General features: G+C 46.5%; 1 pseudogene across 1 annotated transcript in view; it reads right to left on the reverse strand.

Moving 5' to 3' along the window:
• The window catches only part of LOC310860028 (3',5'-cyclic-AMP phosphodiesterase 4C-like), a 135,795-nt pseudogene that overhangs the window by 13,212 nt on the left and 107,515 nt on the right, over positions 1–15,068 (reverse strand). The window contains exon 13 of the transcript XR_014571048.1: positions 1,416–1,515. The product of XR_014571048.1 is annotated as a 3',5'-cyclic-AMP phosphodiesterase 4C-like (transcript). The remainder of the gene's footprint in view (positions 1–1,415; positions 1,516–15,068) is intronic.

Consider the following 15,068-nt stretch of genomic DNA (forward strand, 5'->3'; position numbering starts at 1 on the left):
ATCACTAGGAGGAGACAGGAGGAGGAGCTGGGTTAATATCACTGGAGGAGGAGGAGGAGACAGGAGGAGGAGCTGGGTTAATATCACTGGAGGAGGAGGAGGAGACAGGAGGAGGAGCTGGGTTAATATCACTAGGAGGAGGAGGAGACAGGATGAGGAGCTGGGTTAATATCACTGGAGGAGGAGACAGGAGGAGGAGCTGGGTTAATATCACTGGAGGAGGAGGAGGAGACAGGAGGAGGAGCTGGGTTAATATCACTAGGAGGAGGAGGAGGAGGAGACAGGAGGAGGAGCTGGGTTAATATCACTAGGAGGAGGAGGAGGAGGAGACAGGAGGAGGAGCTGGGTTAATATCACTAGGAGGAGGAGGAGGAGGAGACAGGAGGAGGAGCTGGGTTAATATCACTAGGAGGAGGAGGAGGAGGAGACAGGAGGAGGAGGAGGAGCTGGGTTAATATCACTAGGAGGAGGAGGAGCTGGGTTAATATCACTGGAGGAGGAGGAGGAAGAGGAGACAGGCAGAGGAGCTGGGTTAATATCACTAGGAGGAGGAGGAGACAGGAGGAAGAGCTGGGTTAATAGCACTAGGAGGAGGAGGAGGAGGAGGAGGAGGAAGAGGAGACAGGAGGAGGAGGAGGAGGAGACAGGAGGAGGAGGAGGATGAAGAGGAGACAGGAGGAGGAGGAGGAGGAGGAAGAGGAGACAGGAGGAGGAGGAGGAGGAGGAGGAGGAAGAGGAGGAGGAAGAGGAGACAGGAGGAGGAGGAGGAGGAAGAGCAGACAGGAGGGGGAGGAGGAGGGGGGGGGGGAGGAGGAGGAGGAGTGCCTCCCTGCTTGGCACTCAGCATCAAGGGTTGGATTGGGCGGCAAGACAATAATAACTATGTACTGTACTGTACATCATTGCCGGGGGACATATTTGATGTACATAAAGCTTTCCTCACGTTACAGAAACAGGATAGGCTGCCCCTATAGACTGCCCCTATGGACCACACCCCTATGGACCACGCCCCTATATACCACGGCAACGCTTAGTCACTCACTCATAGGCTGCCCCTATGGACCACGGCAACGCTTAGTCACTCACTCACTTGCTTACTTACTCTGAGCCTGAGGAGGCATGCAGGAGCTTAACATCTAGTCAGAATCCATGATGTCTCTGAAGGTACGTTCACAAGAAAAAGTACAATAAGTGTGTTTATAAAGTGGCTGCATCTGGGGCTGAATCCACCACAGTGATGAGCATCTGTGCAAACACTACTGGCCTGTGTTCAGGCAGAGGAGAGAGAGGGGGATGCACACGGAGATTAGACACACCATCGGACCGACATGCAGGGAAAAACGGTCGGACATGCGCTGCTCCCGTGCTTGTGGTTATGTCTAAACGAAAGCCCACACCCAGAGGAGAGGACCTACTTGTGTTGATGAGGAACTGGTTGGTGACTCCTGGATGGTCCACATCGTGGATGGCAGCAGCAAAGAGGACGGCCATGATCTCCAGGTCTGTGAAGACGTCCTGATGGACAACACAACATCACATCATCAACATACAACATGACCTACAGGTCTGTGAAACACAACATCACATCATCAACATACAGCATGACCTACAGGTCTGTGAAACACAACATCACATCATCAACATACAGCATGACCTCCAGGTCTGTGAAACACAACATCACATCATCAACATACAACATGACCTCCAGGTCTGTGAAACACAACATCGCATCATCAACATACATTATAAAATTAGTTTATAGCACAGGCAGTGGCGGCCTTATATATGTTTCAATTGAAACAGGCCTCGAGCCTCCAGGCTTTACCTCCAGGGAAAAAGTAGTAGTAGTAGTAGTAATATTGCATTGCATCGCAGCCTTCCAATAAGCCTTGTCAATTATCCGGCCTCAACCTGTACGTTCTCTTACCACTAGATGGCAGCAGCTAATAACCACTGCAGGTACTTGACCTGTCGTGTCACATTGACCTGTGTTGTTTGGTTGTAATTGTTCCCACTTCCCAGTGTGTGCACTCACTGAGAGTTGCGATTGCGTCATTGTATAGCCTATTCTGCCTCCCAACAGTAATTTCAAGACAAAGTAAAATTGTTTAATCAAGCTGCTTTTGTGTATTTTTCTACTTGACTCCATATTTGGGCATGGCTGACAAATAACTCCATATATGGGCATAAAAGGGACACCGTCATAATAACTGTGTGGGGATTGCATTTCCAACTTGCATCGTTCCAAGTAGGTCAGTGCCCAACGCTCACCGCTCTAGTTTCAATAAATGCTTTTTTTAAAATAGTAAAATACTTCACAAACGGAAATACACTGTGCAATTACTCATTTTTGTTCTTGAGATTAAACACATTAGCCACTGAAAAATCAAGATGGTTGCCACAGAGAAGCCAGGTGTAGCCTGTACCACAGAGAAGCCAGGTGTAGCCTGTACCACAGAGAAGCCAGGTGTAGCCTACAGAGAAGCCAGGTGTAGCCTACAGAGAAGCCAGGTGTAGCCTACAGAGAAGCCAGGTGTAGCCTATAGAGAAGCCAGGTGTAGCCTATAGAGAGGCCAGGTGTAGCCTGTACCACAGAGAAGCCAGGTGTAGCCTACAGAGAAGCCAGGTGTAGCCTGTAGAGAAGCCAGGTGTAGCCTACAGAGAAGCCAGGTGTAGCCTGTAGAGAAGCCAGGTGTAGCCTACAGAGAGGCCAGGTGTAGCCTACAGAGAAGCCAGGTGTAGCCTACAGAGAAGCCAGGTGTAGCCTGTAGAGAAGCCAGGTGTAGCCTACAGAGAAGCCAGGTGTAGCCTATAGAGAAGCCAGGTGTAGCCTATAGAGAGGCCAGGTGTAGCCTATAGAGAGGCCAGGTGTAGCCTATAGAGAGGCCAGGTGTAGCCTATAGAGAGGCCAGGTGTAGCCTATAGAGAAGCCAGGTGTAGCCTACAGAGAAGCCAGGTGTAGCCTACAGAGAAGCCAGGTGTAGCCTATAGAGAAGCCAGGTGTAGCCTACAGAGAAGCCAGGTGTAGCCTATAGAGAAGCCAGGTGTAGCCTACAGAGAAGCCAGATGTAGCCTACAGAGAAGCCAGGTGTAGCCTATAGAGAAGCCAGATGTAGCCTACAGAGAAGCCAGGTGTAGCCTATAGAGAAGCCAGGTGTAGCCTACAGAGAAGCCAGGTGTAGCCTACAGAGAAGCCAGGTGTAGCCTACAGAGAAGCCAGGTGTAGCCTATAGAGAAGCCAGGTGTAGCCTATAGAGAGGCCAGGTGTAGCCTATAGAGAAGCCAGGTGTAGCCTATAGAGAGGCCAGGTGTAGCCTATAGAGAGGCCAGGTGTACCACAGAGAAGCTAAGACCTATAAGGACATCGACGGATATGTGCACCCGAACTATGCATGTGAAACTCGAATGTACGGCAGATAAGCAAAACAATCTTTGAACTCTGGAAACAAGCATCGAGGGTTAGAAATTCTGGATAAGAGTGAAATTAACTTGCTTGTTTTTTAACAATATTTACTTTTCACTGTTGCTGTTGTAATATTAGTATTGAGATAATTGTCATACATTATCTAGATATGTATGACCTAATATGGTCATACATATCTAGATATTCATGACCTAATATGGTCATACATATCTAGATATTCATGACCTAATATGGTCATACATATCTAGCCCATTCTGAACGGGAACCCATTTTGGTGTTAGCATCATGTTATGCTTTAGCTATTGAAAAATAGCAGATCTACAAGCTCGACCTACGAGCTTGTAGGTCTGCTATTTTTGAAAAATCGAAGAACGACTGACATTTTTAGAATCTGATCTCAGGTCAGAATGGGTTAATCAGACCAGTGTGTGTCCAGTGGAAACCTCGTATGAATCTGATCTCAGGTCAGAATGGGTTAATCAGACCAGTGTGTGTCCCAGTGCAAACCTCGTATGAATCTGATCTCAGGTCAGAATGGGTTAGATATGTGTGACATTTTCCTCATATTGTTCAGCCCTAGTTGCTGATTGGTGATCAATTTACCATATATGGGAGGTCAGCAGGCCTCGGCTAGCCGCGATTGGTCAAACCAAACCATCGGCTTCACGGATTGGCCAAACTCTGCGTGATGTTTATGCATCTGAACCAATATAAGTGAAGACAGAATATTCCATGATTTTTCACAGCAGGATTTGACCAATAGGATACCATTGACCAATAGGATACCATTGACCAATAGGATACCACTGACCAATAGGATACCACTGACCAATAGGACTTATCCATCCTAGTGAGTAATGTTGTGCTGGGCGGAACGTCTGAGAGGACCAGAGACAGCCAATCAAAGCGCTGTGACAGTGAGACACTGTGTGTACTGCTTTGGAGGTGCGAAGAATGATGTGAACGTCTTCAACACAAAGTCTTTGATCTGGAGGAAGTTGACCCCAGAGACCCGTGGAACAGGAGAACGCCACCATGAGGTTCCCTCCAGGCTCTGGGGCTACACAGCTGTGCTGATTGAAGACAATGTCTACCTCTGGGGAGGTTATCCTTACTGCAATGTGCTTTATGCATTTGATGTCGACGCCCACACATGGTTCAAACCACAGGTTTCTGGGACCGTTCCAGATGGGAGGAAGTACCACTCAGCCTGTGTTTTGGGGAAGGTTATGTTTATTCTTGGAGGATGTACCGGGACTGAATGGACTAATAACATGATCTACAAGTTGGACACCACCACGATGGTCTGGACTTTAATTAACACCAGAGGAACTCCACCTCCTGCTACAGAACTGCACTCTGCTACCATCATCGGGACAAAGATGTTTGTATTTGGAGGCTACTGCTGGGGTCAGTACTACAACACCACCATCAGAGTGTTTGACACAGAGACCAACCTCTGGCTGGACACACCTTCTACACAGCTTCTTCCAGAAGGACGCAGGGCTCATTCAGCCTTTACCTACAATGGAGAGCTGTACATATGTGGTGGCTGGAACGCCAGTCACAAGTTACTCAACGATGTGTGGAAATTCAGTCCAGAGACCTTCTCCTGGAAGGAGATTAAGCCCAAGGGGAAACGCCCACAAAGGATGAATAATAAGTGCTGTTGCATGATGGGAGATCGTGTCATCCTCTTTGGAGGATACACACCTGGTGACCTGTATGTGTTAGACTTCAGTCCTAGCCTCAAGACATTATGTAAGCTAGAGGTTATTCAGTACGGTCTGGAGCAGTCTGGACTCCCACACAACATCAGGTGGGAACTGGCAGCCGTGCGTATAGCGAACAGCTGCTGATTGAACAAGCAAACAAATAATACTATAAAATGAAGAATAAAAAGTATAAATAACAGCGACACGTGGAGCCAATAAAAGAAGGACATGGGTAGGTAGGTGGATATGTGGGTATGTAGGTGGGTGGGTGGGTAGGTATGTAGGTAGGTAGGTAGGTATGTGGGTAGGTAGGTAGGTGGGTAGGTAGCAAGGTTATAATAGTTAACTAAAACTAACTAAAAAACGAAAACTAGAATTAAAAAAACATTTTAGATAACTGAAACTAATAAAATAAAAAATAAACGATAACTAAACTGAAACTGTATTGTGTGTCCTCAACACTAACTGAACTTATAGACAAAATACCCTTAGTTTTAGTTTTTATCAATATGTATAATATGCCTTTCGGATATTTATAATATAATCCTTCTAAATTCATTACATTCATTTCTTCATTTCTACAACAAGTTTTACGGCAGTTTTTACAGCACCGTACGGCAGCATGTAGCCACGCTAATCACCGTACGGCAGCATGTAGCCACGCTAATCACCGTACGGCAGCTGTAGCCACGCTAATCACCGTACGGCAGCATGTAGCCACGCTAATCACCGTACGGCAGCACGTAGCCACGCTAATCACCGTACGGTGACATATTGTCGTATAATTCCGTATAAAATGAAACCAAATTCATCATTGTATAGGATAGGTCAGAAATACTCTAGATATACAAGGGTCCCTCTGTAGATTCCTCACTCCTCAGGGCCAGGAATGTTTTACACTTCACACCTGAATCAGAAGCTATTTGTTACGGTTCGCTCTCCATCACCTCTACATCCTCAGCAAGGGCAGAATCCATTTCTTCCGACCGACCGTCGGTCGCTTTAGCACCGTCGCTCCGTCGCGACGCACCGTCGAACGGTCCTATTTCGGTCCGTCGGTCCGTCGTTCCGTCGGTCGGTCGGTCTGTGGCTCCGTCGCTCCGTCGGTCCGTCGCTCCGTGGCTCCGTCGCTCCGTCGGTCGGTCCGTTTTTGCGTCGCGACGGACCGCCGGTCGCAGGTTTAGGGTGGATGGATTCTGCCCTTGCTGCCCAAATGGTAACTCTGTCATTTCTCTACCGTTTTGGACGGGGGTGGGCTCTTTGGAATCGTGTGGCCCCCCTGGAGGTTTCTATGGGGGTCTCGAGGTTCGGGGACCCCTGGGGACCCCCAGGGACCCCCAAATGGTAATGTCACCTGTGGACACTAACTGTAATTGTCTCGCTGTCTCGCTGCTGCGCTGCGCCGCACAGACAGCAGCTTGTGTGTAACATGTGCGTTCGTGCCGTGTTGCTGGTATATTATTATTATTATATTTTTTGCGCCGCCGCGTTGTCTCGCTGCTGCGCTGCACAGACAGCAGCTTGTGTGTAACATGTGCGTTCGTGTAAATGTTCGTGTAAATGTTTTAGGTCGGCCGGTCGGTGATTTGGTCTGTCCTTCATATATTTTTTTTTCTGCTCTCGTTGGACTTAACTTTAAAAGTCCAATGGAACACATCTTTGTAACGGGTCGCTGTAGTATAGTGGTCTAATTCCTCGCCTCTCTATTCTTTTTTGCTGAGGACGCTGGTTCAATTCCCGCTCGCGGCAGACCAAAATTATTATATTTTAGACAGACACACAGACAGACAGACAGACTGCCTGTCTGCCTGCCTGTCTGCCTGCCTAATGTATTGTAAATAATGTATTCATTCCATACGGCTATTTTTTTTTAATATAAAAACTTTTGTCTTTCGCGCGATTCGAACCAGCGTCGTCAGCACCAAAACATTGAGAGGCGAGTGATTAAACCGCTAGACTACAGCGGCCATACGTTACAAAGAAGTGTTTCATTGGACTTATAAAGACAATAGCACCCAGCTGCAGTCTCGCAAGGGGAGGGACCGGAAGTGCTTTTATTTCCGGCTTCCACATGCACAAGCGCACATACACGCACGCGAAATATAATGCAATATGTAATAATCAGCTCATACATTATAAAGACATTATTGCATTATGAAGTTTTATTACAGTATGAGTCGCCTATGTGGAGGTTCTTAATGTAACACATTATTACATTATAGAAAAATCTATTAAGTTATGTGCTCGTCTTTTAATTACATTATGAGCTGATTATTACATTATGAGGTCAGATGTAGAGTTGCTGGCCGCCTCAGCTCCATATATGGAGATCTAGGTGATGATCCAGTCTTTTCAATGTATGGCTATCCAGGGTTTGATGAGGTCAGTGTCGGGATCTTATATCATATGGAAACGGCCATATATGGTGGTGTGACGTGTCATGAGGCGTGACCATATATGGAGGCATGACACGAGGCGTGACATGACACACTTACTGACTGACTGACGGGAAATGCAGGTTTTCATAGTAAATTAAATGCATATGGTCGTGTGTCTGTGGTCTATGGTCTGGACATGGTGTGTGTGGGACAGGGGTACGGGGTTATAGCAACTTATTACATTACTTAAATGCCTTGATATCATTATGTTATAATCGACCATATAGGCCTAGCCTATTATTGCATATCATTTTATTATTGTTAGATTTGCATTTCTTCAAATATGCACACTTATACCACCAACTAATAAGCTTTCAATTAAAATATTACCTACAACAAACTACTTCAAACTTTTCCAAACCGACCACGTAATTATGTTTAAGCACAGATGGTACTATATACACCCGGCATTTAAGCGCGCACCAGCAAGTGCGTGTCGTGCACGCGCATTATATTTCGCGTGCGTGTATGTGCGCTTGTGCACGTGGAAGCCGGAAATAAAAGCACTTTATAAGTCTCTTTATAAGTCCAATGAAACACTTCTTTGTAACGTATGGCCGCTGTAGTCTAGCGGTTTAATCACTCGCCTCTCAATGTTTTGGTGCTGACGACGCTGGTTCGAATCGCGCGAAAGACAAAAGTTTTTATATTAAAAAAAAATAGCCGTATGGAATGAATACATTATTTACAATACATTAGGCAGACAGACAGGCAGGCAGACAGGCAGTCTGTCTGTCTGTCTGTGTGTCTGTCTAAAATATAATAATTTTGGTCTGCCGCGAGCGGGAATTGAACCAGCGTCCTCAGCAAAAAAGAATAGAGAGGCGAGGAATTAGACCACTATACTACAGTGACCCGTTACAAAGATGTGTTCCATTGGACTTTTAAAGTTAAGTCCAACGAGAGCAGAAAAAAAAATATATGAAGGACAGACCAAATCACCGACCGGCCGACCTAAAACATTTACACGAACATTTACACGAACGCACATGTTACACACAAGCTGCTGTCTGTGCAGCGCAGCAGCGAGACAACGCGGCGGCGCAAAAAATATAATAATAATAATATACCAGCAACACGGCACGAACGCACATGTTACACACAAGCTGCTGTCTGTGCGGCGCAGCGCAGCAGCGAGACAGCGAGACAATTACAGTTAGTGTCCACAGGTGACATTACCATTTGGGGGTCCCTGGGGGTCCCCAGGGGTCCCCGAACCTCGAGACCCCCATAGAAACCTCCAGGGGGGCCACACGATTCCAAAGAGCCCACCCCCGTCCAAAACGGTAGAGAAATGACAGAGTTACCATTTGGGCAGCAAGGGCAGAATCCATCCACCCTAAACCTGCGACCGGCGGTCCGTCGCGACGCAAAAACGGACCGACCGACGGAGCGACGGAGCCACGGAGCGACGGACCGACGGAGCGACGGAGCCACAGACCGACCGACCGACGGAACGACGGACCGACGGACCGAAATAGGACCGTTCGACGGTGCGTCGCGACGGAGCGACGGTGCTAAAGCGACCGACCGTCGGTCGGAAAAAATGGATTCTGCCCTCCCTCTACATCCTTGTGCTGTGGGTGTTCAGGGCACTTCAGCGCCACCAGAGGACTCCAGAGCACTCCACAGCACCTCTCTCCCTGTTACTACATCCCCACCTGGTTGTCGTCTGCAATCACCTGATGAGCCTACAAGAGCCAGCCCTGTTTGCAGCTCGGCGCCAGTTCTTCCCCAGTTTACGGTTGGTAAAGTTAGACAGCCAGACATATATAGGACCTCAGTATTTAGACTTAGACAGTTAAACGTCACGCCGTTACTGTGCTTATTCTCTGCTCTGTGGACCTGCCTTTGACTCACCTTCTCTTCTCCTCTCCAGTGTTTCCGGGACCCGAGCTCTGTGAAGCAGCCTACGGACCCCTGCACCTCTTTTCCCCCCCTGTGTTTATGAATAAACAACCACCCTGGTGGGCTTTACTCTGCCTTTGCCTCTCCTTGCTGTGCTTTTGGGTCACACCACACTCGAGTCATAACACTATTGTTCTAACTCTGTTTGAAGCTTGCCCTCCTGGGGTGAAGAAGCTAGATTATTCTGGTAACCAGTTGGTCACTCTCCTTGTCAATGACTCTCAGTAAACTATTCCACAGTTAAAACTTAAAGAATGACTTTCAACACTGTCAGTATAGAATAATGAGACGCTATAACTATTAATAGTGAGTGCGATTTGTACTGATTTAGAATGTGCTATAAGATTATAGTGTTCGCTCCATTGGGTTAAACAATTTTAATTCACTTCTTAAAATAGAATGTTCAGTTCTATTTGTAGTTCCGTTAAACATTGCCTAACTATAAGTCTGTTTCCGTTTCATATACTTTTTGTTATGGTTTAACTATGTTCATTAGAGTGTTCAGTTTCATCTAGGACCGGTTATGTTTAACTACAATTTGTCATTGTATCTTTAAGTCATCATCTGTTGTTTTAGTGCAAAGTTAAATTCCATGTACAGTGTCTCTGCTAAGAAGCCCGCCTCTGTAAACCTGAATGAGCTACTAGCCCGAACTGCATGTACCTTTGTGACATGCTTGCTTTGTAGCGACTGAATCTCTTGTGTTTTACCAAATAAACGCTGAGATCTGGAGAACATTTTTCCTGCCTTTCTTCTTCACTCCCCGTGCGGACGACACACACATCGGTGATTTTATACAACAATATCTAGATATATGTGACATTTTCCTCATATTGTTCAGCCCTAGTTGCTGATTGGTGATCAATTTACCATAGCAACTAGGGCTGCTGACCTCCCTAATATTATTAGGGAGGTCAGCAGGCCTCGGCTAGCCGTGATTGGTCAAACCAAACCATTGGCTTCACGGATTGGCCAAACTCTGCGTGATGTTTATGCATCTGAACCAATATAAGTGAAGACAGAATATTCCATGATTTTTCACAGCAAGATTTGACCAATAGGATACCACTGACCAATAGGATACCACTGACCAATAGGATACCATTGACCAATAGGATACCACTGACCAATAGGATACCACTGACCAATAGGATACCACTGACCAATAGGATACCAGTGACCAATAGGATACCACTGACCCATAGGATACCATTGACCAATAGGACTTATCTATCCTAGTGGGTAATGTTGTGCTGGGCGGAGCGTCTGAGAGGACCAGAGACAGCCAATCAAAGAGTTGTGACAGTGAGACACTGTGTGTACTCCTTTGGAGGTGAGAAGAAGATTGATGTGAACGTCTTCAACACAAAGTCTTTGATCTGTAGGAAGTTGACCCCAGAGACCCGTGGAACAGCAGAACGCCACCATGAGGTTCCCTCCAGGCGCTATGACCACACAGCTGTGCTGATTGGAGACACTGTCTACCTCTGGGGAGGTTATCCTTACGGCAATGTGCTTTATGCATTTGATGTCGACGCCCACACATGGCTCAAACCACAGATTTCTGGGACTGTTCCAAAGGGGAGGAGGAACCACTCAGCCTGTGTTTTGGGGAAGGTCATGTATATTCATGGTGGACGGAACAAGACTAGACACGACACTAATGACATCTACAAGTTGGACACCACCACGATGGTCTGGACTTTAATTAACACCAGAGGAACTCCACCTCCTGCTACATACAGTCACTCTGCTACCATCATCGGGACAAAGATGTTTGTATTTGGAGGCTACAGGTGGGGTGAGTGCTACAACACCATCAGAGTGTTTGACACAGAGACCAACCTCTGGCTGGACACACCTTCTACACAGCTTCTTCCAGAAGGACGCTTTGATCATTCAGCCTTTAACTACAATGGAGAGCTGTACATATGTGGTGGTAGGTACTACTTAGACAAGTACTTTAATGATCTGTGGAAATTCAGTCCAGAGACCTTCTCCTGGAAGAAGGTTGAGCCCAAGGGGAAACCCCCACGTAGGATGAAGGATATGTGCTGTTTCATGGTGGGAGATCGTGTCATCCTCTTTGGAGAAGAGAACAGACAAAGTGACCTGTATGTCTTAGACTTCAGTCCTAGCCTCAAGACATTATGTAAGCTAGCAGTTATTCAGTACGGTCTGGAGCAGTCTGGACTCCCACACAACGCCAGGTGGGAACTGGCAGCCATGACTATAGCAAACAGCTGCTGATTGAACAAGCAAACAAATAATACTATAAAATTAAGAATAAAAATTAAAATAACAGCGACACGTGGAGCCAATAAAATAATGAAATTAAAACATCAAGCAGTACAAAGACAGGGTGCCTGATTACAGTGTAGGTTTTCCCTTTTCTTTTTATTTCACTATGTCACTTCAGGGATACATTTCATGACCTTCCAGTAAACCAGAGGTTTTCAACTGATTTTGACCCAGGGACCACCACTGTGACTAAGAGCAACCTGGGGACCACCATTGTGACTAAGAGCAACCCAGGGACCACCACTGTGACAAAGAGCAACCTGGGGACCATGTGACTAAGAGCATCCTGGGGACCACCACAGTGACTAAGAGCAACCTGGGGACCACCATTGTGACTAAGAGCAACCTGGGGACCACCACTGTGACTAAGAGCAACCTGGGGACCACCACTGTGACTAAGAGCAACCTGGGGACCACCATTGTGACTAAGAGCAACCTGGGGACCACCACTGTGACTAAGAGCAACCTGGGGACCACCACTGTGACTAAGAGCATCCTGGGGACCACCATTGTGACTAAGAGCAACCTGGGGACCACCATTGTGACTAAGAGCAACCTGGGGACCACCACTGTGACTAAGAGCAACCTGGGGACCACCACTATTGTGTCGGGTGGGGCCGACCACCCGTCCCGCATCTCGCGGTACTGTCCCCAAATAGCACTACTGTCCCGCGTCCCGCAAATCAAAGATTAGAGGAAATGAATTGAGCATGTGATACCATAATCACAATAATCTGATTCCATCATATTCAAGGCCTTTTGGAGAGAAATTACTGCACACTCTCAGAGTCTGTATTCAGCTGTGATGCTCGTTATATACATCAAGGCAATGATGTTTCTGCACTGCACAGTGCCAGGGTTGTTTTCGTCGACTAAAACCAAGACGAAAAATGTTCGTCGACTACCTTTTTTCACTGACGAAAATGAAGCACTGTGGGCTTGTAGATCGTCTATTTTCAGCAAGTGAAAAAAAACTGTCATTTTGACGGCATCAAGGCCGTAAAATACATTTTGTTCGACTAAATCAATTGTTTAGTCGACTAAAATCTTATGATATTTAGTCGACTAAAACTAGACTAACACTAAAACCGGGTGACTAAAATGTGACTAAAACTAAATGAAAACTATGCAAGAGACTAAGACTAAAACTAAAATAGAAATTGTAAAAATAAAACCCACACTGCACAGTGCACTGCCAAACAGGCCTACATCTGGCTCTGGTCCAATTGGTTGTTGGGCTACATTTCGTTGATTGTATGAAACACTAAAAACTAAAAACACATAAATTAATAACTTTTAAACTGAATATGCCAATGTCGATAATTCGGGGGAATCTTTTGGACTGGTGCAACCACTCCTATAGACAGCTATGTGTGTCCCTGGGTCTGTCCCTGTGTCCCTGGGTCTGTCTGTCCGAGCACGGAAATAGCGTTATAGCTTTTGTTCACCAATAAGTTCTGATGCTTCTTTTGTACAGTTCTACTGAATGCGTGTGACGATGACGATGGCATTATTAGCCTGATGTCAGTGCTAAACATCTCCGATATGCCCATATATGGAGCTCTAGGTGAAAGCCTTCGTAGCAGCCACCCCCAAGTAACCAAGACTCTCACTTCCATTCATAGAATCTGATCTGGGAGAGCTGCTCGTGGGATATTTAGTCTCCACACATATCCGACTAGGACGTTGGGCTCTATGACATCTGACACGTTGGGCTCTATGGCATCTGACACGTTGGGCTCTATGACATCTGACACGTTGGGCTCTATGACATCTGACACGTTGGGCTCTATGACATCTGACACGTTGGGCTCTATGACATCTGACACGTCTAGAACGACAATACCTATATTTGTTCCGGGCTGACGTATTATTGCCGACATCACATCGATGTGGTAGAATCCATATACGGACAGATCTGATTGGCTCAGTCATTGTGACAAAGCATAGTGGGGTAATATATAGCAGGGCTCTGCTGAAGGTTCTGAGCAGAAGGTTAAGCATCCTGGTTTAACTTCTAATGGGACACCACTGCAGGGTTCTGACCTATAGGCAACCAGCACAAGAGCTTTGAGATATTTTATATATTCCATGCTTTTACACAGCAGGATTTGACCAATAGGATACCACTGACCAATAGGATACCATTGACCAATAGGACTTATCTATCCTAGTGAGTAATGTTGTGCTGGGCGGAGTGTCTGAGAGGACCAGAGACAGCCAATCAAAGCGCTGTGACAGTGAGACACTGTGTGTACTGCTTTGGAGGTGAGAAGAAGATTGATGTGAACGTCTTCAACACAAAGTCTTTGATCTGGAGGAAGTTGACCCCAGCGACCCGTGGAACAGGAGAACGCCACCATGAGGTTCCCTACAGGCGCTGGGGCCACACAGCTGTGCTGATTGAAGACACTGTCTACCTCTGGGGAGGTTATCCTTACTGCAATGTGCTTTATGCATTTGATGTCGACGCCCACACATGGTCCAAACCACAGGTTTCTGGGACCGTTCCAAAGGAGAGGTACGACCACTCAGCCTGTGTTTTGGGGGAGGTCATGTATATTCATGGAGGATGGACTGGGACTGAAGGGACTAATGACATCTACAAGTTGGACACCACCACAATGGTCTGGACTTTAATTAACACCAGAGGAACTCCACCTCCTGCTACAGAATGTCACTCTGCTACCATCATCGGGACAAAGATGTTTGTATTTGGAGGCTACTGGTGGGGTCAGGACTACAACACCATCAGAGTGTTTGACACAGAGACCAACCTCTGTTTGGACACACCTTCTACACAGCTTCTTCCAGAAGGACGCAGGGATCATTCAGCCTTTACCTACAATGGAGAGCTGTACATATGTGGTGGCTGGAACGCCAGTCACAAGTTTCTCAACGATGTGTGGAAATTCAGTCCAGAGACCTTCTCCTGGAAGGAGATTAAGCCCAAGGGGAAACGCCCACAAAGGATGAATAATAAGTGCTGTTGCATGATGGGAGATCGTATCTTCCTCTTTGGAGGAACCAAAACACCTGGTGACCTGTATGTCTTAGACTTCAGTCCTAGCCTCAAGATATTATGTGACCTGTATGTCTTAGACTTCAGTCCTAGCCTCAAGACATTATGTAAGCTAGCAGTTATTCAGTACGGTCTGGAGCAGTCTGGACTCCCACACAACGCCAGGTGGGAACTGGCAGCCGTGACAATAGCGAACAGCTGCTGATTGAACAAGCAAACAAATAATACTTTAAAATGAAGAATAAAAATTATAAATAACA

This window comes from Protomyctophum parallelum, assembly GCF_964188405.1.
Source record: "Protomyctophum parallelum genome assembly, chromosome: 6".
Classification (NCBI taxonomy): Eukaryota; Metazoa; Chordata; class Actinopteri; order Myctophiformes; family Myctophidae; genus Protomyctophum; species Protomyctophum parallelum.